The sequence below is a fragment of the Equus asinus genome, chromosome 1 (assembly GCF_041296235.1).
Source record: "Equus asinus isolate D_3611 breed Donkey chromosome 1, EquAss-T2T_v2, whole genome shotgun sequence".
NCBI lineage: Eukaryota > Metazoa > Chordata > Mammalia > Perissodactyla > Equidae > Equus > Equus asinus.
Genome location: NC_091790.1, coordinates 103,388,077 through 103,415,968, shown reverse-complemented (window position 1 = coordinate 103,415,968; position 27,892 = coordinate 103,388,077).

The following is a 27,892-nucleotide window of genomic DNA, read 5'->3' as shown; positions in this document are numbered from 1 at the left end:
AGCAGGGAACACGCTAGACACATGAGCAGACACATACCTGTCATTCCATGCAAAGCAAGCTCAACTTGTTACAGGGTGACCAGACATCACAGTGTGCCCGGGTCAGTCCCACTTTATATCTGTGTCCCAGTGTCCCATGCTGCTAGAGCCTCCTTTCACTCCCTGATGTATCTCAGTTTAGACGATAAATAATATATCACTCTCCTTCATCAGCACATTGATTTACTCCTAGATCCTCAAGTCTCCACACCCTGGATAAGGTTGTCACAAGTGGAAGACAACATGGGGTGACCATGATAGCTGTCCCAAACACCTGAATACTGTAGTGTCGCTTCAGAGGGTCATGAGAAACAGATTCCAACTCATTATTAGGGAAAAAATTGTTCTATCAATAGGACCTGATACAAAAGGAAAAGGGCTACCCTGATGGGTAGCAAGTATGTCACCCCTGAAAGCATTCCAGCAGAAGGATGGAGGACCATCTGCCAGGGATGCCATGTGGGGCGCTCTTCAGCAGTTGAGAGTTTGTGTTGGATCATTGGCCATCAAACTGTTTTAAGGTTCATAAGAATCCTTTGGAGAGGGTGAATAACCAGGTCTCAGCTTCAGAGACGATACCTCTTTGGGCTGGTGAGGGGCCCGGGAATATGCCTTTGCCCCAATGATAATTGTAAAACTAAAATAAATATGGAAAATAGGAAAAAAATATAAGGAAGTCAAAGTGGCCTGACATTTCACCTACCATCAACATTCAGTGGCCACCCTTTCATACATTGCTACACATATATCCCTCATATATAAATAGCTTTATATAAACTATCAGGGAAGTGGTTTTACTATCACTATTAATATTTGTGGGATTTTTTCACTTACTTCTCGCCATTTTGCCTAAGTATGATCAGTGTTATCAACCTGATATATATTCTTTTATATCTCCTTGTCTGTGTGCAAAAGTACATACATTGCATATGCACGTATAAATAATGGGTTTGTATTTCTTTTTCAGAATAGGATTGTATTATTCACACTTCCTGGCTTCTTGCTTTTTTTCCCTCTGAATGCATGGAAAGCTACCAAATTAACTGGTATTGATCTCATTCATTCTCTTTAATGTCTTGAAAATGTCCTATGATATGAACATCCCCCAAATTATTAATTTATTCTCTTGTTTTTGAGTATTCACTTTGCAGTTTTTTGCCACTACTCATAATGCTGCAATTAACATCTCTGTACTAATATTTTTAGTATCTACCTTAGTTTCCATGAAATCGATTCCCAAGTTTGGGATTATTGGGTCCAAGAATGCATGTGGTTTGACTCTTATTAGGCATTTCCAGATTGTTCTCCTATGCGCCAGCAATGTACAAATGGATTTCTTTCTCTCCATCCCAGCCAGGAACACGGGCTCCCACTCCTTTTCATGTTTGCCAGTTTGGTAGGTGAGAAATGATATTTTATTGTTACTCTAATCTCCATGTTTCTAACCTGCAATGAAGTTAAGCATCTTTTCATATGTTTATTGGCCTTTCGATTTGCTATTTGCCAAGAGCCTATTCATATTCTTTGCCCACTTTTGGGTTGTTTGTAAGAGTTCTTTGTATATTTGTAGGCATAAATCCTTTGTCTGCTACATGTGTTGAAAATATCTTTCTCGGTTTCTGGTTTGTATTTTAACTTTGTTTATGGTATCTTTTGCCCCATTTAAAATTTATTTCTATTTAACTTTGTTTACCTTTTTTAATGGATTCTTGGTTTTCTGTTTCAGTCATGACTCAACAGGGAGTTTTATCACTACGATTGAGACCTATTAGTGTAGAAAATCTCAAAGTTCCTTCACACTCTTAATTTTATGACTTTGAGTCTGAGACACCACACAGTTCTTCCTATCTCAAGTCCAAATCCTGTGGAGTGAGATTTTGCTTATATTTTAAGGTAGATAATGAAAGAGTCTAATGAGAATGTACGTAACCCATGAATAAGTGGGCTATCTGTAAAACTTTAATATAACTTCAAGAAATGTAGTCTTGTGCCATATGATTAGATTTCTATGGCAAATTGTCCTCAATGAAAAAAAAAGCAGCCACCACTGGCTGTTTGAGTTGGCCCTACGTTCTTGGGGACATTCATGACCAAGAACTCTTGCATTCTAGCACCTTCTTCAGGCTTGCTGGGGCCGCCATGCTGACAAAAAAAGACTTTTTTGAGGGTTTTTTGGGCTCATAATGCCCAATACCCAGCATAGAGAGTGTTTACCTCTAAAGGAAAGTCTGATGTGAATGAAAACCAGCAAATGGAATCCTAGCTCTGGATATTATTTTTTTTCTTAAAGAAGCCTAGAAGGTATTACTTGCCAGATTTTCATCTCTGGCAAGAAACATACGGGGCTTAATTGATTCCTGCAGAATCTCTTAAGCCGATGAAAAGGATATGTCTCAGAGAAACTCACTTGTTGGCTGTTTTACATGCATGTGCACGCACACACACAGAGACACATCACTGCCCTGAGCCTTTACAGCCAGGCTCCTAAGCTCGCTGATTTACCAAAGCAAGTATGAGTCATCAGTTTTCCAGACCTGTGTCCCTCAGGATAATTGAGACACCAGTTGGCCACCTCCTTAGCTCTCTATCTAGTCCATCCTTAAAGTGGTCTGTTTACTTTAACAAGTGCAATGAAATCGAAAAGCAAGACCTTTCTGCTAAAGTTATTTAGTGGTTTGCTTTGGGAACCTGATTTTCCTCTCTCTCTTTTTTTGAGAGTGTAAGTTTGGCTGTGGGGACGTACACAGGGTAAAGGCATTCTAAACACTCCATCAATGTCTACTTCCAGCTTAGGTACTTTTACTTAATGTTGTCTCCCTGTATTTAAACCTATGTTCCCTACAGACAGATTGTGAGGGCTCACTGTGTTTAAGTGACTGTGCCGGGTGCCCCAATTCCAGAGTTCCTTGATACAGAAGGATTTCCACCCAACCTGGAATAGTTCAAATTCCTGCTTTCCTTGCTCTAATGGGGAAGCAGCTAAGTGTTGCCCTAGGAATTCACAGCTCCATGCAGACTAAAGCCACTACAGACCTTCAGTCCTTCTCAGCAATCCTCTTCCAAGATCAGCTTCTTCTTTCATCCACTCATGATCCCTTCCAAGGTTCTGGCACTGTCCTCAGACATCCAACCTACCTCTCAGACATGAGCACCCTCAGTGTTGTGACCCTCACGAATTGGAAGCAAGCTGATACTCCCATTTAAGACTTTCCTCACTACTTGAAAGAAGGAAGTACCCCACCTCTCAACTAAAACTCTTCCCTCTATCTGTGCTCTGGATTTCCCATCTCATCTACTACCTTAACCTATTAATTGCTTTAATGTCTTTCCCTCTCTTATCTCTCTTGTGTCTTGAATCTGCCCAGTCCTCTGTCAGTCCTTTCCCATCAGCTGATAAACGTGGGCTGGTCTCTCCCAAGTGTGAAAAGTTCTCTTTGTCTGTTCTTGTAGGCACTCTCTTTTCCTTGAAGGAACAGAGATCCTTGCTATCTCCCTTTTATCTCCCCATCAACAGCTCCTCCCCATTCATTTCTGTCCTTAGCAGAGTGAAGGATTCTGTATTTACTAAAGGACTTCTGTCACATCAGAAGGATATTTTCTTGGTCTTTATCTTACTTGACCTCTCTACAACAATGGACCCATCTTGCCGCTTCATTCATGAGCTGTTTTCCTGTTTTGTGTCGGGGACATCTTTCTCTTTCCTTGGGTCCCCTTGTTAGCTCTCTTGACTTCTGTTCAGGATCCTGCAAAGACTCTTCTTTCCCTAATGGCCCTAAAGCATAGCATCTCATGGAGTTCTGCCTTCAGTCTTGAATCCCCATAGGTTCTCTATGGGTGACTTAATTCAATATATAAGATTTCAACTGTTACCCATATAGGCTTGGTTTCCAAATGTATACTACTTAAGTGACGTAAGATACTTAAAAATTTCCTGTCCAGAAATAAGGTCATCCTTTGTCCTCCTGCCCAATCTACACCTCCCTATATATTTCCCATTTTGATAGTTGGTCATATACTTGGCCCAGTTATCCCTGTAGGCATCCTCGACAGCTCCTGCTTTCTCAGCCACCACCCACCCATCACCCTAACTCTCCCCACCCAAATTCTGTTTGGTCACTACATTCAAATCTGCTGCACGGTGGCCACCTTGGTTAAGGCCAAGTTATCTGTCGCTGACACTTGCAACACCCCCTGTAAATGACCTCCATGTCTTCATGAGCAACTCCCCCCAAGCATGCTCAGCTCCCTTGATGGATGATTATCCTTAAATAGAAATCTTATCCTGTGACCTGCCTGATAAATCCCTGGAGGGGGTCCCTGACCCTACAGGATCTTCCTTTGAATTACTAGACTTGAGACAACGCACCACTCCCTGCCACTCTCCGGCCTGTCCTTTGTGCTTTAGCCATGAAGAGCCACTTGTTGTTTGCCATCTTTCATGACCTTTCTCCCCTTTGTGACCACCAAAGCAACATTCTAAAGTCTGGAATGTCCTTTCCATTTTTTTTGGCAGAGTGATTGAATGAATGCATACCTACGCAAGTGTATATGTATTTATACAAAGCAGTTTGATTTGTCCTTAAAGTCTTTGCCATTGTTCTTCCCATAGGCAGAAATAAGTTTTCTGAACCTCTGGGCTCTTGAAAGCCTGATGATGCTTAGGGATAACTGACAGCGTCATTGAAGCAGCTTTTGAAAGAAGGTTGAAGGAGATATATAAGACAGTGAGTTACAGTGAGTCATGGAAAGTAGTTTTAAAAATATTGATCATCCAGTAAACTCATGCCTCTGCTCCTACTCCCTGTGTCATCCTCTCTCCCCCTTTCAGCTTCTGCCTTCCCCTCCTTTCCTTTCCCTCTCCATACTTCCTCCCATCACCGCCCAGTCTTAGTTGGAAGATGTACTAGGTTTGTAAGTAAATTTAGCTGTTTCACATTTTCCAAATAAACTTTAGAGATTTTTTTCCTTATTGTCATGAAGAGATGCCCTTTAAAAATACTTTGTTCATTTGCACAATATCCCCATCTTTAGCAAATGACTGTGTACCTTCCCTGCCTCTGCTGAATTTTCTCATCTTCTTTTGCCCACTCAGCCACCCCCATCACACAGCTCCTCACTCATCCTCCCAACATGTGAAAGGAAAGATTCCCAGCTCCTGACAATAAGAGCAGTGATTTGCAAGGCTCTAATGTCCTCCTGAATGCGAGGCTTATGAAAGATGCCAGTGACAACTTGGGAACTGATAATCCCATTCAGCTCTCCATAAAGCTGAGCCCAGGGAGGTCCTATAGGATAGATGGATGGGCCCAGGCGTGGCTTAGAGCCAGAACAAACACCAGGAAGAGGGACAAAGCTTCAGCTTTTCTAAAGAGGTGAATGGGCTACAAGAAGACCTCGAATGGCTCTGCAACTCATGCACCCTTATAAATAATTCAACAACTACTAAATGTGCCGTGTTTCTGATGTGCCAGGCAGTGTTCAGCATTGCATACGCTATAGGATTTAACACTTTAGCTTTTTTGAAGAAAGAAAAAAGTGATATCTGTGTAGGAAAGAAGTTGAAGGTGACTCTTAGAATCCTTCAATGAGTCTCCATCATCTCCAGAACAAAATAGAGATTCTTGTCTCCTACCTCCCCTTCCCAGAAGCCCTACGTTCTGACCACAGTGAGTCACTGGCACATGTATTGACCTCATACCTCTGCATCTTTGCACATACCTTTCCCAATGCCTGGAAAGTTCCACTGACTCTTATTCATCTTATAAGACAAGGCAATTGTCTCTTATTTTTTTTCTTTCTTATTTACTTTTTTTGAGGAAGATTAGCCCTGAGCTAACATCTGTCACCAATCCTCCTCTTTTTGCTGAGGAAGACTGGCCCTGAGCTAACATCTGTCACCAATCCTCCTCTTTTTGCTGAGGAAGACTGGCCCTGAGCTAACATCTGTGCCCGTCTTCCTCTACTTTAGAGATGGGATGCCTGCCTCAGCATGGCTTGACAAGCAATGCATAGGTCCGCACCCAGGATTCAAACCTGTGAACCCCAGGCCACCGAAGCGGAACGTGGAAGCTTAACCACTGCACCCCGGGCTGACCTCCCCAGTGGTCTCTCATTTTGAAGAACAGATTGACTCTCCTGATGAACTCCAGTCCTCCTTCCCTTTCAATTTCACTTTGTTTCCAGCTCCATGACATCAAAGACCCTACTGTATGGGTCTCATTTGACGGCCTTCAAACCTTCCTAGCCACGCCACATCTCATGAAGTCTGGGAATGCATCTCTTTACCTAGTCGGCAAGTGTCCAATAAATATTTATGGAAAGAATGACGGAACAAGTGAATAAACAGATGCTCCTTGGGAGCAGACGGAAGTCCTCCTCCTTCTCACACACAGATCTCCTCATTTCTGCGTCACACAAGGGGTGTTCCATTATGGTCCCATCCTGGTGAGGGGATTCCATGTAGACCTGCCCTGAGCAAGCCTGGGATGTCACGACCACCTTGGCGTGAAGCTCCCTGTTGACTCATAGAGCTGCGGCAGTTTACTCCATCCCGAAGAACAAGAAGTAGCAAGATTGATTTAGGTCTTCTTACAGGGAAGCTGCTGAATGCCAAAGGCTTGACCACTGTGAACACGTTCCTAGATCACAAATTCAGCTGTATTTCTCTTGCCAGAGAAAGTGAAGTCCGATGGATCCCAAATGGAGAATGAGAATATATTCTGCCTATTTTAAACACTACAGAAAATCCTCATAGATAAGCAATCTCCAATTCTTAGTTTCACGGGGAAACTGACTCTGGGAAATTTAAGAGAAAATTTAACTGAAAAGATATTATATGCCTCCCAGAAACATGGGAAAAACAGAAGAACACACTCAAAAACTGGACACTGAGAAAGGATAGCTGGGTACTCGACTGGCACCTGAGCCAAAATCAGGCCACTGAGCCTGTCCAGCGTCTCCTGCTATTGCTTGCTCTAAGCGCGAGAAGCTGCAGCTTAACGTTGTCTTCAGCCTTGACAGCTAAACCCAGATACCACTTCTGCTCCTGGAAGTTAGAAATGGCTGCTGCCACCAGAAGAACTTCTGCCCTGTGGCTTCCTCATTGTGTCAGTAGCTCCAGATCCAAAACACTGCAGGGGTATCCAATTTGTAGGCTCGTATCCTAATTGCAAGGTGGAATGAAAAAGGGTCACGCTGCCTTTGCAGCTTCTATGGTGGGAGGTGAGTTCAGCGTCATAAAACAGGGAAGCTCTCAAACATAAGACGAAGAGCCAGCATGATGACGAGTATCCACTACACACCCCAAGCCTGTCTTCACATGTTAATGACTTCATGAAGAAAGTAGGTGTATTTCCTGTTTACATTTTTTAATGTCAGCTCACATCATAAAAATAAGAAAGCCAAACCATTAAGAAATAAAGAAATATTTTGCTGAGCATGCATTTCTACAAAGCCTAAGGATAGGTTGGACTTACTCGTCTACTGAAAACCTTATCTAAAAATGGAAATTAAATGTTTACACAAAATATTAGGAAATAAGTTGTAAGTACTGTTTGAGTGGCACAGCCGAGGGCAATGAGCTGTCTTCCCGGACTGGGATGGTAATCATATTGAGCTGGATTTCTCGTCTTTTTCTATTTTTACCTATATTTCTCCTCCTCATTTTGTGACTTTCAGATCTCTGTTAATGTCAGCCACTATGCTTGAGTATTCTTTCCTGTCTTCTCTTTTTATCTGAGTTCTAATACACTTTTTAAAGCTCAACTCCAGAAAAATGTATATTAGAAATGTATGTATTTGTGTGTGTATTAGAAAACAGACATAGAAAGAGCTTCATGTAAAATAAAGGATCTCAATTGCAAGGGAAAAATTCTGTTTCTTTGTCTACACTTGCTAGCAGGTAATGGCAAACCTGAACCACTTTGAATTGTTACCCAAACTGTAATTTCGCATCTCCAATCACATACTGTGTCTCTTACATTGGATTTCCTTAAACTCATGACGCCCTATTCCTCATCTTCTCTTCCCTGAAACCCCCTGTTAACAGAAGCTCCTGTCCTTGGTCTTAAAACCTTGAAATTAGCCTAGACTTATTCTGCCCGTGGACCTCCGGGGACCAGAAAGTGACCACATTCCACCATTCTGCTTTCTTCACAATGATTCCTGTCCTTCATTTCTTCTCTTGTTTCCTCTCCGTCGCACCTTCATCATCCACACTAGGCAACTTATACTGATTTCCAGCAGCTTCCTTGACCTCAGCCTCCCTTTTCTAGTACATGCTTCACAGGATTTCGCAGGTTAACCCTCCTTAAATATTTATTTCAAAGCCTTGCTTTTCTGCTTAACAAACCTATTGGCTTGCTATTTCCTGCCTAATTAGGTTAAATTCCTTTGCCATGCTTCTAGAGTGTCTCCATTGTGAAAGCACGTAAACTCTTCAATGTCAAGTCATAGAACTTTCCAAATGCAGATTCTGATAGATAGCGTTCTGCTGATCTCACCATGCTCGTGTTTGCTTTTCCTTTTAGGACTGAAAATACTAAAAGACCAAATCCAGCCTGTACCTCATTTCTACTCATCAAGGTCAATTCTCATTCTCCATGCTTCTCTTCACAGTGCCCTTCCTCCACGTGGAATACTTTTTCATGTCTGAGCACTCTGAAGGATACCCATCCTGAAAGGCCCTGCATTGGGACCTACTCATTGATCACTACCTTCTTTGAAGGTCTATAACATCGACAATTTATACTATACAATTGAGCATTTAAATATTTTTCTGTTGTATCAATCTGGTCATTGGCTCAAATGTGTTAGCCTTGGCTCCCTACCTAGAGTTTATGCTGCTTGAGTTTACAGATCATTCTTCTATTTGAATATTATTTCCAGTCCTCAGTTTAGTGACGGCTGAGAACATTATACAATATTAAGTGATTGATACGAGATCTTACTTAGAGCTCATGTTTTCTCAAGGGAATCTTAGTTCCAACATACCAAATCAATTCGTTTTTTTTAGTGATCATACCATGACTGGAAGGTTCTTAAATACATTCTTGTATATTCCTGGCTTTTGCATTTAATATTTTAAAAAGCCACCTTTCAGACCAGAGAAAGGAACAGACTTCTGATCTCAGCAATCTCAAGCTCTGGGTCCTACGAGTCAAGGAGAGGTAATTCCTGGCTCTCTGACAAGTCCATCAACTTGGCAATTACTCAAAATATCTTTAGTCATGAACTCATTGCTGATACACGGGCAGTCACATCACAGAATGTTTAAAGTACCCAGATGCCCCCAGCATTCCAAATATCTGTTCTGGAATGTTTCTCAGGAGCTCCATCTTATAATTGCTCTAGCCCTTTCACTGGAGCAGACCTGTCAACAAATATGGACTTGATTCAGCCGGCCAAATTTCATGCCGCTTATGTCACTCGCACAATCAACTTAGTCCTGCTCTCTTGGAAATCATCTGTCTCTGAGAAAATGCACATCTTTCCTCAACTGCTCTTTTTGCATCTCCTGGAAAACGAGATGGTTTTCCTTGACTCCGTGTGACTCTGCTGACCTCCAACTTCCTCAGACAAGAAAGCTAAGAAGCTGGAAACTACAGAGTGAATAATCGTGGTCCAAGGTTACCTCTTCCTCTGAATGACTACAGAGCAACTGGGATGATAACAAATGATGACATGAATAAGCAGTCACTGGCATTTTTAGGGGACTCTTTCCTTGTCAAAGTGAATTTCCATGTTTCTTTCATAGAATTGCATCATGTGAGAAAAATCTGTGTAGGACCTTAAAATCATTTTTAATGAAGTTATTTATCTCTACAGAATTTTAATGTTGGTTCTAGGCTAAGGTTTTATTTTCTTTTAGTTTTCTCTCCTTAGGGGGATTTGCTATTTTAGTTTTCACAGACAGAGTTAGGCACCCCTAATAATTTGGTGGCAGCCATTTGAATTGCTTGAATAGTGTCTAGGAAAAAAATAGTTGACTGATACTATTTCTTAGCAGTTTCACGACAGTTATTGAGAAAGAAATACATGATTTTACACTCGAGTGATCAGAGTATATTAGATATGTAGAGAAATTATGGTTCCATTGGACTCAGCACTGGTCAAATCTATAATTCTAATTCATTAATCTTCTGAATAGTAACAAAGAAGAAGAGAGGAAGATGCAGGATGGCAGAACTGTCGAACTGTTGGATGAGGTATGAAGAAGAGGTCACTAAGTCTTCCATAGGGAAAAGGGACTAGACTTTCCCTAGGTGTGGGTCCAAAGCTAGCGAATAATGAAAAAGACTATGTGAGCCAGAGAGCTTCCCGTTGCCAGAGAGATTCAAGGGGACGATGAATCAGTCTCCACGAGCAACACTGGAAAGGATTCTCGCACTGGCTGGGTGGTAGGCTAAGTGGCCACCAGGTTACCCTCAATCCAATTCTTCAGAGGGAGGATTTTGCAAAGCTGTGAGTGAGTAGCTGACGAAGTTACTTCTTACCATGGTAAGCAGCCTTGACTAATTCTGCCTTTACTGTGAAACTCTGGATGAAAGAGCTGCAGGTTCTCCAGGTGATCCTCTTCTCCAGAGAACAGCCTAATTGCAGGAGAGCAACACAAAAAAGCAAGGAGGGTCATTTTAGCCAAGATCTAGCTGAGCTAGGCTGGCCAGAAAAGAGAAAACAAATTTTGCATTGTATCAGTGATGCATCCATGTTTTTTACATATTAGAAAAATGGTGATTTCATTTCCTAGCCAGTTATACATTTTCATAGGCTTGCAGAAAAGCACAACTGGTCCTGAATCTGCATGAAGGTCTTGTTCTATTCAATTTTCAGTTAAATAAGAGACCCCTAGACCAATGCCTACCATAGTGATATAAACTCAAAGATTCTTCCAGATATCTTGAATGAATTAAAAAATTTAATCAGGAAGACTTAGAGTTGGTTTTCTAATAGACAGGAAAAGCAAGGCAGGATAATTATTGATAGAGATAATTCAATGCAGCCACATTAAAATGGCTTATTTAAATATAAAAATCTTATATTTCTTTCACATTGGTGTCTTTACACTAACAAGTAATGTAAAACAGACATTTTGCATCTTCCTCCATTATGCATGTTCCTGAGTAATACAAATGAGGTAACATTTTAACTACATTTTTTTGGGCTTGGTCTCTGTCCCACATATCTGAGGAACTGGGGTTTGGGAGGTCAAAGAGTTCAAATAAGGTCACATAATTCTGACCGGCAGGCTTGGACTCTATACTCCTGTCTGCTGCTCGATGGCACCAACCTCACCCACCACCAGATTGCTTTTGAGGGCTGCGATGCAGAGTGATGACAAAGGGAGGAGTCCCATGGCATCGCTGAATGTGCTGCTCAGGTGAGGCCTATGTTCCACATCGTGAGTGAGATGGCTTCCAGAGGTGCTGAGAGCCAGTCAGTGCCCATGATGCGTGTGCATCTCACATGCGTGTTGGAGATGAAAGTGAATTCCTTCCCTCTACCAAGGAGGAACGCCGTGCTGGCTCTTTGTATTCCAGTGGTAGAGTGACCATAGAATTTATTGCTCAAACCAGCACTTTTGAGAGTGAAAAGGGGCACTACTGATGATTGTGCCGGAATAACAGGTGTAAGCACAGAGCTGTCTCAGGGATGTGGGAATGTCCAGTCACCATCTACTTGCTAGCACAACATTCATCTTCGATTGTCCAGTTTTATTAAAAAAATAAAAATATTGCTTTTTCCATCTCTGGGTAATTTCTTTTAAAATGTTCTATTTCGACAGTAATTGTGCACATTTTTTTCCCTGAGTTTAATAGATGTTGTCGATACACTGGTATATCAGAGATGTAAGCATTGTGGTTCTCCATCGTTTTTTTTCTTACAGTTGGTCTTCCATATTTGGGAAACATCAGTGTTACTGAAAAAAAAATCATGTGATATCTACTTTCAGTGTTCAGGAAGTTTCTGAGATTCTCAATTTGATCCAACTCCTATGGTTTGATTTTCTTAAAGGGTTGTCGTTCTCCTCCCACTCTGACCTCATCATCAGATTCTGGGTTTCACTTTGGACATCACAGCATGGCAATGTGGTAAATATGAGAATAAAGTATGAGGAGAAGTCATTGTGAGAGACGGCAGTAATAGTGGGGTTACACTGGAGAGCAAGTTGGAGGAAAGTGTCGTTGGTCCTGGTGTGGGGGCGCAGTTAGTTATCTCCTAACACTCATTCACCCTCCGTCATCCTAACCCTGTGCCTATGTCACTTTAAATGAATTAAAATTAAATAAAATGAAAAATTCAATTCCCCAGTTGTACTAGTCACATTTCAAATATTCAATATTCAATAGCTGCATTTGGCTAGCAGCTACCTTATTGGACTGGCTGGATATAGAACATTTCTTTCATCGCCAAAAGTTCTGTTGGCCAGTGCGCCTCTAACTGAACCCTGATTTGCTTCAACAGCTCCCCTTCACTGTCCACATTATTCAGTGAAAGCTGGTCCCGAGAGTGTTTCCTAATGAATCTTAGCTGAGGATAGTAATCCCATTCCTTCTTGCCAGGGACTAGTTGAGGAATGTAGGCTAAAGGCAACTAATGCAAGCCACCCCATTTATAGCTGTTTGTCCAGAGGTGGTTAGAAATCTATGTTAGCCCAATCATACTGAAGATAAAGACTTTTACTTCTGATTGAAGTAAATATTTTTCCTCTCTCTGACAGATAGCAAGAGGAAAGAATTTTGTCCCTGTTGCTGCTGGCAACCAACTTGTGACCAGGAGGGAAGCTAGCCTGAGTACAGAGCTGATCACAGAGCAGGGCAGAGCAAGAGAGAAGCAGGGAAATGAAGCAGCAGGCCAGGAGCCAGCCCTGCTTCCGAACTTCTCCTTCAGTGAGATGATAAACGTTTTTGTTAAGTCCATTTGAATCCAAGACTTTATTACTTGCAACTCAAAGCCCTTTAACTGATTCCTCTGGATTCTTGTCCTGTCTCTGCCACAAAATAATCACATGACTTTGAGGGACTCCTACAACCTCTCTGGGCCTTGACATCTTAGTGCGTAAAAAGGCAGAGACAGAGATCTGCAAGGTCCCTTAAAAAGATCATTAAAACCCTGAAGACATGCTCAAGGTACAAATCAGCAATGGGAAGCTGTGACAGCACAATTGCTCACCGGAAGCCCTTAAGTGGCCCTGATAAGGGCTCTTGGTGTTGGCAGAGTCCTGGGCACACAGATGTGACCAACCCATGCCATGGAACTTTGGGGCCCTCAGGAGAGAGATGCTCTCTCATTTGTCCACATGGATCCAGAATACATCTTGCTTTAGGAGGTGTTTATTTAAATGCCAGTTCTTCATGATCTCCTGTTGTCTCTGAGATGTGCTTGACATTAGCACATTTCACTGCAATGCTTTTGTAATATGCTCCATCCAGTGCCCTCCTTTCCTTCTTTTGTTACCACATCAATCATATATTCTTAACTGATATATAAAAATTTAGTCTGCTTTATTTTCCTCTCCAGAAAGTTGAGTTGACTGTAGTCTGGTACTTCTAAGACTCCTTATCTTTCTGTCTTCCCACCCTACTCCCAGTGTGCTCATCATGTGGTCCACGTATTCCTAATTTATTGCCCATTTGGTCAGCAAAGCCAAGTGCCTGGAAATCACCCATAATTTCTCTGTCCTGCTCATCCCTACACTCAATGGGTGATGATATTGTCCAGTTTACTTTCTAAATATCTCTTGAATCCGTTGTCTCCCTCCAGTCTCTGTGCTATTGTTTTGGTTCATCTGGATTATTACATTATCTCTTAAAAGATCTCACTGCCAAATACATATATCCCCCACACTAGAACACGCCTTCTAATACCTAGATCTGATTCTAAATAATTCTTGGCTCAGACTCTTTAATAACTCCTTGCTGTCTGCATGATCCATTCTAAACTTTTAGCCTCACCCAAGAACCCCCCCCACCCCTCCCCTCCTGCACCTCCAGCCTTCTTTCCCACCATCCTGGCCACTTGTAGCCCTACAGGTGCACGATCTTTCATCATCATGCTTCTGCATGTCCTATTCGCTCTGCCTGGAATCCCCTTCCTGTCTTGTCCATCCACGTGGTGTTTCCCATCTGTCCATCAAGGACCAGCTCTTAAAAGCTGCCAGCACTTTCCCCAGGCCAACTGGTCACACCCTTGCTATGATCCCATTTCATTTCACGTGTACTCTTGTCGGTCTTTCTATTGGGACAAGCACTCCATGAAGCCAAGGTTGTGCTTTAGAATCCTATACCTGACCCCACCATTTAACATTGCAACCAGCCCCCCTTCCTTCTTTTCCTTGTCTTATAATACTGAGCACCTTCTCCTGGCATATATAATTTTATTTTGTCTTATGTCTGGTGTTTATGGCTTGTTTCTTTCACAAGGAGAGGGATCTTTGTCTATTTCATTCACTGATACATCCCAAGTGCCTAGAATGGTGTCTGGCTCAATAAATATTTGTTGAGTAAATGAACATATTTTTGTATCTTTGGAATGTGACATAGTTCCCAGAAAATATCAAGTGCTTAAATAAATATTTCGTGTTACCCAATTTTCATAACATTTGTAATAATAATAGCTAATATTTACTGAGCTCTCACCATAAGTTAAATGATTTACACACATGATCTCATTAAATTCTCACAACAACTCTATGAGGTAGGTTACTATCTTCATTTATAAGAAATTAGAGGCTTTTCGAAATGAAGCAATTTGCCCCAGATAAATAAGCAGCGGAGCCAAGAGTCAACTATGAAGTGTGACGCCAATGCCCACAATCTTAACAAATATGTTATTCCACCACAAATTATCAATCACGTGTTTATTTTTCTTGTCATTATATACTCTTCCAGTCTAGTATATTTTTAACTTCAAACAGAAAGCAACAGGAGCAACTGACCTCTGGGCGTAAAAGTAAGCAATAGGGCAATTTGTGTCGGTATTGTGTAGTTAGATATAGTTTGAAGTTAAATATTTTGAGTGAAAGTAAAAACAGTGCTCGTGGATTGTGTGCTCATTGCTCTGGAAGGAGAAAAGCTTTTAGGTGTGCATTACCCTCAGAGGCCCAGCACTCCCCTGGAAATGGTGTTCGATACAGGCGTTGAGTGACAAACTTCTCGTACTCTTCAGGAGCATGTTAAGAAGCACACTGACAGAAGACAGCCTCTTTGTCCACTGGCTTTTCTCTAGCCTCACCAAGAATGAGGTGCCCCCACCTCCGCATATATCAAATACATATTGTCACGTGGCAGAGTCACTTACAACTCCAAACCCCCATACACACACACACACACACACACACACACATACACGGCATAACTAGGTACTTATGGGGGTTTCAGATTCTACCCCAGGAAATCCTGCCGGAACAAATTCCATCTGCCAGCATGTTTTTTCATCTTGGTGGAATAACTTGCCTTCTTCCTGGCTCTGTTGCGTCACTACCATTCAGAGCAATGCATGCAGCTATATATTTTGCAAATCTAGCCATCTTTTACTTCACAGAATGTTATTAAAATAAAATTTAGACTATATATCTTTAAGAGAAAATAAAATATGTTATATATATTTTCTATTAATACATTATATTTTCTATTAACACATCATGAGGTTTTTTTCCATCTTGGTCAATGTCCTTGAAAAATTCCATCTTTAATACGTGTTCTACGTGTCAACATGAGGATGCACCATTATTTATCTAACCATTCTCTTTACATTCAGTTTTGAAGTTGTTTCAAATTTCTCTATTATAAGTAATTTTTCAATGAATATCTTTGCATATAAATTTTAGCTATATTATTTCTTAGAAGAGACTTCCAGAAAGGAAATGACTGAATCTAAGGGTAATTTTTTTTAAGACTTATATATTACATATTACCAAAATACTTTCCATAAAATTCATGCTAATCTAAATTTCCACTGACTGAGTATAAGAGTGACCATTGCAAGACCCTCTAGTTGGCACTGAACTGTACTGTTTCTTTTTTAAATTCTACATAACTACATGAGGGAAATCTCATTGTAGTTATCTTTGCATTTTTGTCATTAATGATGGGCTTAAAGTTGTTGCCTGCTTGTAAAACATTTGTGTTTTTTGTTTTGGTATATTGTTTGTTCATTTTAGTAGGATTTGTGTAAGTATTTTATTTATTAAAGATGTTTTTGTGTATTAGGACTATCAGCTCTTGCCATATTTGCTGCAAATATTTTTTTCAGTTTGCATTTAATGTTTAACTGTATTCTCAGGTATTTTTGTCACAAAAAGATTTTAATTTCATGTAAACATATTGATTTCTTATTTTTTGATTTTTTTTTAAGCGTATAAATCCCTTCCCCTTTCCATCATCAGTATTTTGTTTTTCAAGAATATTCAGTAGTGGTACAAGATGGTGAATTAGAGTGAATCATTTTGGAGTAGTTTCCAAATTACTGATTATTTAAAAGTCAAACATATTTTCTTATAATTGTACTTTGAATTTATTTATTTTGCAGGCGCTAAAAGCAGGTTCGTTACATCTCTTAGACCTGTTAGTGACATTGTTCTTTCTGAGGAGCAGAAAGGTGGGCCCCACAGGCTCTGGTGGGTCAGCTCCTCAGCGGGTGAGGCCGTCCCTTGGGCTGGCAAAGCGGCCGGCTGCCCCCTCCCCCACCCTTTCACCTTTAAAGATGTTGGGTGTGAAGTGACCTCCAGGATCTGGCTTCCATCCCCACCAGAGCCCTTAAGCTCTTTTCAATAGCACAGGTCACCATATCACAGACTTCTGAGATCTGGAACTCTCTCCAGATTGGGCTGTATCATTTTTAGCGTTATCAGAGAGAAAAGGTCTAATTAGATGGCAGAGCCTGCAGAGACGCTCCTGCTTATCAGCTGTTAAATTCTGCACGGGCTGTGTCAGAGCCACAGAAGCGGAGCTGACGTCCCCCGCGGGATCCCGGCAGAGCATGCCAACTCCCACATGGGCCAGCCAAGCTGCAGGTCAGTTAGCGAGGGCTTCCATGGGAAATTCTTGGACCAGGTTAGTTTGTAGATTATGATCGTGAGTGTGCATGGAAGTGCGATTACATAAATGTACACACACACACACACACACACACACAGAAAAGACAAACGAGAGATATGGAAGAATGAACGGAGAAAAATGATATAGTGAAAGGAAGAGCTCTATTTTGTAGCAATTTCATTAAATCCTATAAAGCCACCTGCTTACTTTAAGCATCTACACTCTCCCACCCGTTTGAAATAGGGACCAATGGGCTCAGCCTTCATAGGCAGGGACAACCCAAGAGCCTGGTAACCAGACATTTCCGTACCTTGCCATCCACAGCTCCGAGACTGTGCACTCACATACAGAACCTCGGACAAGACAATACCTAGCATCAAGAGGAGGCAGGCAGTGTAGACACAGTTCAAATCTCTGCTTCGCATCTTAATAGTGTGTTGTCCTGGGAGAGCATTTAGTTTCTCAGTTTAGAAGCTTCTTCATCTGCTTAAAATAGGATGATAACGCCAGCATCTAAACCTTATGAAGGTGAATTTAGATCAATAACACGTCTCTCATTATCGAAATGAGTTTATTCGTCCTTAAGTATTAGTTTACCTAGTATTCTCAGCCTTTTTAAAAGCCTGAGTCTTCTGCTTTATTTCGATCTCATCTTGAGAATGGCTCTGGCTAATGGAGAGGTGAAGAGGACCTTGGGATCTTGTCTAGTCGGTCCCTCTAAGAGAGAGGAGCTGGCCCCTGGGAGAGGCATCTGGCATCTGGCCGACTTCACATTCGGATTAAGGCACAGTTGCTGCTAGTGGTCAGGGTTTGGTTTTGTGCAATCTAGGTCTGGAGCCAGCTCCCCAGTGAACCCTTTACAACCTCCTAAACAGATGAGTGAAAGGCTTCCCCTGAGAGCCTTTTGAGAGTAACAGGAAAAATCTGTTGCTAGATTTCTGGTGAACACTTCCCCTCCAGAAGCCTTCACCCCAAGGAGGGTCCTTAACTTCATGGGGCGGGCATGGCAAAGAGATCCCAGAGCCTTTGAAGTCTTAACTGGGTACTTCTTCTGGAAACCCTGAGATCCCAAGGGATCTCTCGTGTCCATAGGCTCAGAGCATAGGAGAGTGCCAAGCTCCTGGTATCAGCTCCATAAAGTGGGACAGAGGAGTGGCGGAAGGGAAGAATCAGGGAAAGAGGAAGGGAGCTAGGGTTTAAGGGATGAAGAGGAGAAGAAGAAGAAGAAAACTTTTCAAAGATGTGGCAAATGGACAGCCTCACAGAATGGTCTAGGACAGTGTTGGGCTCACAGTAAAGCTCAGTACACAGTGATTGCTTCTGGAAGCAGGCTTCTCTCATCCTCCTCTGCTCTCCCTCTCCAAGAAGGAGATACAGGACAGCAGCTAAGACTGTGGGTTAAGACTGGGTCTGAAATTGGCCTTTGTGATTTACCGGCTTCACAATCTTTGGCAAGTTACTTACTTCTCGAAACCTCATGTTCTTATCTATGAAGTGAGGGTGCTCATTGTACACCCCTCGTGGAGCTGTTCTTCATTGTTATATGAGGCCAGACAGGCAATGCACTTGTACAGGAAGTCGCCGGTAATCGCCACCTCTGTTATCTCCCACGTCTCAGAGCCACGCAAACCTCTCCCTCCCAGAAAACTGCCCCCTGCCCCACAGCCCGGCTTCTGGGCATCAGTTTGACTCAATGCTATTCTTCCACTTACTTTTTCCTGACTTTGTGCCCCTGGAATGAGTCACAACCTCTCTCAGGGCCCTACTCATACCTCATGTTGAGCCCTTGGTAGGTATCTCACCAAAGCTTTTGGAGTTGCCTGTAACAGCTGCCCGTGCCCGGGAAATGAAACCATAAGTGGCCTCTGCCCTCCTTTCCACCTCTGAGCTCTGGTGCCACATGCAGCCTCTCCCACTGTCGCCACTTTAACCAAAGCCAAGATCTTTTCTACGAAGATTTTTGTGACAACCTCAGCTTCCACCCCCACACTTTTTTTCAGTTATTGTCAAAATTGTGCAGGATAGAGTGGGCCACCCTGCTCTCTCCATTGCATTGTTTTAACTATGGTATGATTTGAGGGTGGACCAATTTAAGAAAATTATTCCTTTTTCTACCCCAAAGCCTCTGAAACAGTAATGTAAACAAGAGGTTTTATTTATATACAGAAATAAGAACGTCAGAAGAACAAAGGACAGTATAGAAAAGCTGAGAACACTGCATTCAGAACAATTTGTATACAGGAAGCATGACGCAAATTTATTTTTGCTCTAGCAAAAAATTAACCCTGCACCTACTTTTGGGTGGTAACAGTATATTAAGTTTTCTTATAAGGTTGTTTCAACTAATTGTTACTTTTCCTATCCATGGTTTCTGCCAGTTCATACTTTATACCCTAGGCCTGGGTGTCTGTGCTTAATTCCTCTCTTTACATGCCATACATCCAGGAGCAGCAGGAGCCAGCGTATTTGGTTCGACTACCTACCTTAGCATCTCGAAAATGCTAAGCTAGGACCCGGCCCCATGGCCTAGCGGTTGAAGTTCTGCGCACTCCACTTCAGCAGCCCAGGGTTTGTGGATTTGGATCCCAGGCACAGACTTGCTCCACTCACCAGCCACATTGTGGAGGCATCCCACATACAAAAACATGGTGGAGGATTAGCACAGAGCTAACATCTGTGTTATATACATATAATATATGTAAATATGTAAATAGATATGCAATAAGTATGTAATTATATATGTAAATAATACAATATATATAAAACATTTATGTTAGATCCTAGCACATAATAAACATAAAATTACCACTAGTTGTTATTTCTAAGTCTGACCAGTGTAATTTTATCCAGAGACTTGCCATGAAGGCCTTGGTAAATAAGAATACAATAATGGGCACAACCTATCGCAGGTGTGATGAGCATCCTTTCACGTGGTGATACTCCTCACTAGCTCCAGGGGACTTCCTGTTTGTCTTTGAAGCTGGAGTGCACATTCCACAGGTTAGAAGAAGACGCTCTTTACCTTTATTTATTCATATGAGAGCAGAAACCTTGGGCCCCGCTAATATGGAGTTTGCCTGAGGTTCCTTCCTTTTGGAGCATTCTGCCATCTTCCTCATTCTCAGTCCTGGGGCACCTGCCTCAGGGGCAGCTAGTTATCTCATGCCTGCCTGCACCTCTAATCTGTGTCTAAAGCATCTCTGATGTCACCCTTCTGCAGTTTTACAATGATGTTACTTTCTAGGTGAGGGTATCCCCACAACTCATCTCAGAACATAGTCTGGTTAACTAGAGTAGAAGGAGCAGGCCAGGGTGGGTGAGGACACGGTCCCTGGTTTAGCTCAGTCCTCAAGTTGAAGTCGCTGTGCAGATGCTGGGAGGAAGTCCCCTATAGCAGGTGGAAGAGAGTATCTAAAGGGCATGGCCAAAGAAGGCAGGGAGCCAGCGGTGCTATCAAGCCTATGGGAAGAAAGGCGTGTCCTCACAGATGGAGTGTCCTCACAGGCTTTCACAAGGATCAGGAGTCCAGGGATAAGCGATACTTAGCAAAATTGGCATCCTCGGGAAGTTCTGTGATGGGAACACAGCCCAAAGCCCAGCAAAGTGGACACAGGGGCATACCTCCACTCATAGGAATGGCTCTGACAAGGACTGTGGTGTTCCTCACTCAGGTAGGACCAGGATAGTCATCAGGACCCGAGAGAGAGAAGGCCTAGGCACAAAGCTTTAGGAGGGCACTTACTGCCAGGACTGGGAAAGTATGTGCTGACTAGGCCTCAAGATCAAGACAAAATATCTCATATGAGTACAGAGACTAAATGTCAGAGGTTGGCTAAGTTTCCCTGAATCTATTTTTCTGAGGTTAAGGTGTTGTTTTAAAGGTATGGATGAGGTCTAACTTCTAGGTTGAAGGTTCTGGCTGAGCAGAGAGAAAGATGGCAGATGGAAGAAAAGTAGAATCTGAGAGGTAGAAATGGCATCTTTGGGCACCTAACCATGCCATATTGGTGTATAACAAGTTCGAATAACAAAGTCAAATTGTCAGTGTAATTACTAAATGATGAATGATTCTGTATGTTCTGTCTCTCTGAATATATGAAGATATTTATTAGTTAACTGTAGTCTAAATTCTCTCCCTTCTATCTGGTAGTACGCAGGGCAGTTAAGCTAAAGAGCCTATTTCAGTTGGGAATTGGGTTCTGCCTATTATCTATCCCAAAACATTATTTTCTCATGCTATGGACCAATGGCAAGACAAAATGTGGAAATATCTGTCCACGCCGTGCAGCTGTTGGAAACCACTTTATCTGGCGACTGCTGGAAATTGCACCTTGAGAAAGACCCCCCAGTTGTGCAAGGACACAGGTTCCTGGTGTGCCCCAGCTACCCAAAGGGACAGAAGGATTCCCCGGCCTGAGACAGTTCACCAGCGCACAGCCTCCAAGACACGCAGAAAACCTAAGACTTCCTAGAAGGAATGGAAGCTTCCTGCTAAGGGCATTTCTGCCTGGCGTTGTTTCAGGGAGGGTTTTAGGTTTGGGCCACATTGTGAAATTTAGCCTTTTTAATCATTCACAGAAAAAGAAAAGACCATGAATTGAACCATTAAATCCTTCCCTATGAAATTTTGTTGTCTCACACATTTTGCTGACCACAAGACCTCTTTGACAAATGGGTAGAGAAAAGCTCTTTTGGCTGAGCGGCTGGCTGAACGGCTGGCTGAACGCTGCCTCCTGCCACAGATGGCGCACCTGTGTGCTCATCTTTGTGGCGTTTTGATGTTCTCCTCTGAGGTCAGGGAGGGATGGGGGTGGGATGAGGTCTTTGGGGTCTAACTGCAGTCCCTCACTGCTGGTTCATGAGGGGTGAACCCCGTTTCAGAACATACCCAGATGGCAGAGCTGAGTGATTCTCGTGTCTTCTTCACTCTTTCAGAAAAAGTGAAGGCTGTACGGATAAAGAAGAAGGAAAATGAAGCAACAGCAGAGGAAACCAGGACCTGATGGGAAATGAGGTAATGCTTGTGTTTAAGATGAGTGAATTGAATAAGACGTGAGAAATTACTAAGTTGTGATCAGCAAAAATGTTTTTGAAAAGTTCCAGCAAATCTGCATGTGAAAGAAAGCAACTAGTACTCCTCAGCTAACCGTGCCCACGTGAACTATAATTGGGCAATAAAGGGAGTCAGACAACATGCTATTATGCTCAGTTTATGAGACATGGTCTCCACAAAAAGTAGCACAAATTACCATGATTTCTTTTCTACCGGGCCCTTGGCTGGGTAAGTTATAAGAAGAGTTTAATATATAACACTACCAAACAAAGCATTGAAAAAGACTGATTGAACTTTACTCAATGTTTCAGGTCTGGAATAATTCTTTCCTTTAAGAGAAAATAAATGGGTATGTTCTGATTCTTCTGCCTGGAGCTGGAAAAGAGGACATTATCTGAGGTTTTTACCAAGCCCTTGGTCCCTAGTCCTTATGCATATGCGTTCTGCCGTCAGTCCCAAACCACAAGCTTTTAATTTTCCCTGCAGATTAAACCAATATTTACTAGTAAGCCTGCATTTATCCTCAAAACCCTTTACTGGAAACTATTGGTTTCAAGTAAATGTTAGATCTTGTTTAAGAATAAGTCGCCCCTCCCTAGTGAGGCAGGCAACAGGAAAAGAACACTGCATTTCTGATAGGAGAACTAAGAGAAAGATTTTCTTTCACTTCTATCCAACAGACCAGACTTTTTCAGTTTGTTCATTCATCGCTTGTTTTCTAGAGCTTCTCCTTGGCTATCCAACCCAGTATTTCCTAAATGTTGGCAAAGCATCACTTCTGGTGGAGGTCTGTGGTAGAGTCAGATGTAAAGACGCAAGGAGTTGAATAAAAGACGCAAAAGAAACCTAGCCTGATATAGACATGCTAATAAATATGAGATTTAATAGAAAGAATTCACAGTATCTGAAAGCATATTGTTTCCAAGACGACTTGCTATCAACCTTGTGCTTGCCTTCCTACACTTGTCATTGGAGCAAACAGATGTTCTTCATCTCTTTAAGGCCAGCGTGTTTCAACTTCCAAAAACAAAATTATTGCAAAATATTCACACATATTTCTAATGAGGTTCTATTTCTTGCTCGGTTTGAAATTTTGATAATCAGTACAGTCTTTCACTGACAGAATCCAAATAATTTCAATTGGGATCTGCATGAACATTATCCAAGGTCTATGAGAAAAGGCCACATGAGATGCATCATCGATACAGATCGCTTTAAGGATGTCCAAAGAAACCCATATGAGGTCCTTAAAGGTCCCCTAGAATTTCTCAGAAGAGATGGAGCATCTTAGCCAAATTCAAGTGAGCAGTGTACATGTGACCTACCTAAATTCTTCTCATAACTGAGGACAAGCTTTAGTCTTATCTCAGCTGCCGTGTTCTATTGTGGGGCTTGCTTTTCCCCTAAGGTAGCTGAAAAAAAAATCCTTCAGAACAAGGAAGCATGGAAAAGGGTCTGTTCTCTTGCCTCATATCTTGGTCTAGTATTAAAACTAGCTGGTATTAAAGATAAATCATGGGCCACAGGGAAGCCCAGGTTGAAGCATTCTTGTTTGGATGGTTGCTCTCCTAGTGAAATAAGGTCCACCCCACATTTCCAAAAAAGCCTGGCTTAGGGCGATGGAAGAAAACCCTGCAGACCCTCCCCCAGGCCTTACTGTCTCCTTTTCTGGGGAAGAAGCAGCTGAGCCTGAAATTGCAGCTTGGGCCAGAAAATGCAGGCTTCAGTGGCCACTATGACATTGTCTAGGTTTAATGCTTCTAGACTGTGGGGAGGAATTAGCAAAAGGCAATTAGGAAGGCTTCATCCTTTGACCATGAGGGCCCATTCTTTCAAGCCAGAATCAGGAAAAGAGGGCTGGTAGACCACGGTGAGAGGGCTGGGAGTGCAGAGACTGAGTTCTAGTCCTGGCTCTGCACAGATGCAGTGTGTCTTCATCTCTGAAATTAGGGTTTGGGTATGTGGTTTTCAGATTATGTGACTGTGTTTCGTTTTGTCTTGTTTGTTTTTTAGGAGTTAGGTCTTTTCTTGAAGTAAGATTTTAGAAAGATCCATGTGATGCAAAATAGATGACATCAATGCAGCTTTGGATGAAATTGAGAGAAGGACCCATCTGCTCCAAGGTTCCAGTGTTCCTTGGCAACCACCAGAAATGACTTCACATAAGCCTAAACCCAGGGCCAATTGATCTTCAAAGACCCCTTACACTCTGTTCTTGGTTGTTCCAGCTTCATCCTGGTCTGAATCTCCGTCCTATGAATTGCCTTTCTGGGTTTCCTTCCTCAAGAGAAAAATGGGGTTACTAATGCCAACAGGAAGAAATGATAAGAAAACTAAACATGGAGGTAGAAGAATTGTTCCAACCCTGAGACTGCCATTTAATGAGTGTGTGAACTGGAGAAAGTCACTTACTATCTCTCAGTCTGAATTTACTCGTCCTACGACATGAACTTGGCAAGGTACTAGTGAAAACTAGGTAAGATAATACAGTTTTCTCTCACTATTCAAACTTCACTCACTAAACTCAGGGACCAAATAGATTTGGAGAGGTATTTGTAATATAAAGTTTCCTTGTAAATTTTAAACAGATAATTCTATTTTTTTTGTCTCAAAGAACAATTATATGGTCTCAAATAATTTTTGTAATGACTTAATGAACAAAAAGATGCGAAAGTGCTTACTAAGTTGAATTCTACCCAAATGCTAATTATATTTTATACCAATGACTGGAAGGAAGCCAATACTAAGTTACAACCTCCATTGTAGGTCAACCTCTAGCTTACCCTGATGTAACCTCTGTTATAAATCCACACCAGTTTATCAAATGACCCTGACTCCAAATATTAGTTGTTTTTTTTTATGACCCATCCCACTAAATATGGCTCTTCATAGAAATTGGCTTTGGTTTCATGAAAGTCAATATCTGCAATCAAACATTTAATTATCAAGCAAAAACAAAAACAAAAAATCTTTGAGCTAACCCAAGGAAATACAAAGCATAAAACATGACCCTTTATAGTCCAGGAGCTTAAATTACCATTGAGAAGCAGCATTAATATAGAATGATCTATGAGGTTCCATCATGAGAGGCTAGTACAAGCCGCTATGAGATGTGCTATTGTAACTCGTTCTTCAGGCTGGCGCACCTAGAGGGCCATCTCTCCAATTAACTTAGGTTACCCTTGACCTCCGGTGTGTCTACATGTAGTTGAGAATTCACCATCTAAGTGGTCTGTCATTCACAAGTGGCCCGTTATGTGACAAGTTCAGCACTGAGCCGACATACTTCTTGCCTCTTGGTGCTTATAATCTAAACAGGAAAGATACATCTCTCTTGCCATATTAGCTTACTAGAGCTGCTGTAACAAACTGCCACAGACTTAGTGGCTAAAACAACAGAAACTTATTCTCTCTCAGTTTTGGAGGCCAGAGTCCAAAAGCAAGGGGTCAGCAGGGCCGTGCTCTCTCTGAAGGCTCCAGAGAAGACTCTTTCCTTGCCTTTTGCAGCTTCTGCAGCTCCGGGAGTTCCTAGGCTTGGGGCTGCAATATTCTAATCAGTCGCTCTGCCTTCACATCCTTCTTCTCTGTGTCTGGGCTCAAATAACTTTCTGCCTTTCTCCTACAAGGACACTTGTCATTGAATTTGGGGGGCCCCTAGTTCCAGGATGATCTCATCTCAAGATTTTTAACTTAATTATATCTGCAAAGATTCTTGTTCCAAATAAGGTCACATTCACAGGTTCTGGGAATTAGGATATGGACACATCTTTTTGAGGACCACCATTCAACCCATTCTACTTGTCTTGAAGGAAATAACTACAGGTATTATAAATGCTGAGATGCAATATGGGTTATGGGAGCATCTCAGGAGATGTGGTCTGGCCTAGACTTGGGGATCAAGGAAGGCTTTCCTGAGGTCATGTTGGGTAAGACTTAAAAGATGGGAGGAGGGGAAGGTGGAGTGAAGAGCATTCCAGGCTTAAGGAGGATAGTGGGCACAGGCTGGAGGAGGGAGCTGAAGAGGGAGAAAAGAATTTAGAAGAATCCAGGATGCACGGAAGAGAGAGAGAAGAGTGAGTAAGTTCTAAAATTTTCCCTAAGAGCACTGTGAGTTCAGTGAAACATTTTCATAAGGCAAGTGAGAATATTACATTTGTGCTTTCAAAGCATGGTTCCAGCTGCAGGGTGGGGAGAATGGTTTGGCAAGAGACAAGAGAAGATTTGGGAAGACCCACTGCAGATGATTGTGGTATTCCAGGGGACAGATTGTAGTGACCGAGATTACTGTGGACTCATTGGAAACAGCTCTATGTGGCTTCTTTGAACGATGCACAGAAAACGGAACAATCAGGATTTTATCCTATTTGTATATGGGAGGTAAAGGAAAAGAAAAAGTCAAGAATGGCAACCAAGTTTCCAGCTTAAACACTTAGCTTCAAGGCATTGACGTTTACTGATGTAGGAAACACTAGAAGAGTGGCCCTTTGTTTCTTTGCTTTATCCAGGGAAGAGAACAGCTCGTTTTTTATTTCACAATGAAGAAATGGAGGCCTTCGGAGGTCACAGGACTTAACCAGGATAAACAGAAAGTAGTATAGTAGCAGGACCCGGACAAGAAGTGAGAGCTCCTAACCCCCAGTGCTTCATTCTCTTCACTGTATGTGGTCCTGCCCTTTGTTCCTTTGTCCAAATCCCTTCTCTTTCGTGTTTTTATTTTGAGGTTCAAGGATTCCTCTAAGTATATGAAACAGTGCTTCCTCCATTCACAGAGACTCCCCGTTTGTTATAGTCAGGAGTCTCAACCTCCCTTACATTGTCTTTTCTTCCTCTTGCTGTTCAAATTCAGAAAGGTTTCTACCTTCATACAAGACTGGAGAAGGGGATCTCAGGAGCTGTTTTGTGTTATTGTGTCCAAGGAGCGCTGGAGTTGAGCACAACTTGTAAACGTCTGCTCTTCGGGAACACTTGTCACATGTCACATGCCCTTTTCCATATCCGCTTCTTCAGCTATACCTGTTTCCCACTTTACCTCTTCAGTTCATTTTAGAGATTGCTGCTATGGTCATTTCATTTATGAAAACTCACTTAATATTTTACTGATTCTCCTCACCTAATAAAAACATGAAAAAAAGAGAGAATTAATCAATATTTACTCATACAAAGGACAATAATAACATACACTTGATCCTCAAAAGATGGTGGTCTGGGTCAATGAAGCCTCATGTTTAGTTGATTCTTATTCAGTGAAAACTGATCTATTTTAAGTATTGTCTCCTGATATTTCTAATCATTATCTCATCCTGAAATGACAAAAATTTCTGAAAAGTATTTCTCAAGAGTTTGCAGTAGTTCTTACGCTCCAATGATTTTTGATAACAAAACGTGTTTAGCCTCTGAGATTGGGTCATAAATAATATTCTATTTGCAGATCCTACCAGAGTTAGAAAAAGGGTAGTGTCAGGGGCTGAGGAAGGTTTACCAGGAAAATTTTAAGGAAGTATTACTTTTCTTCAGAAAGACATTTGATTACTTAGCTAATTATTGTCGGCCTGCTTTAAAATTACCCATGTTGCTATTTGGTTGTGTTTGGTGTTGTGCTTTATTTTAAGAGGCCTCCACTAAGGATCTGGAAGGTAGTAACTCTGTCCAGAACACCAAAACTTATAATTTTGTAAATTCCTGAAGCCACAGCTATATAAAAATCCATGTCTTACATTTACATGCATATCCTGACGGCCTTTATAACATTAGTGATGCCGTCTCT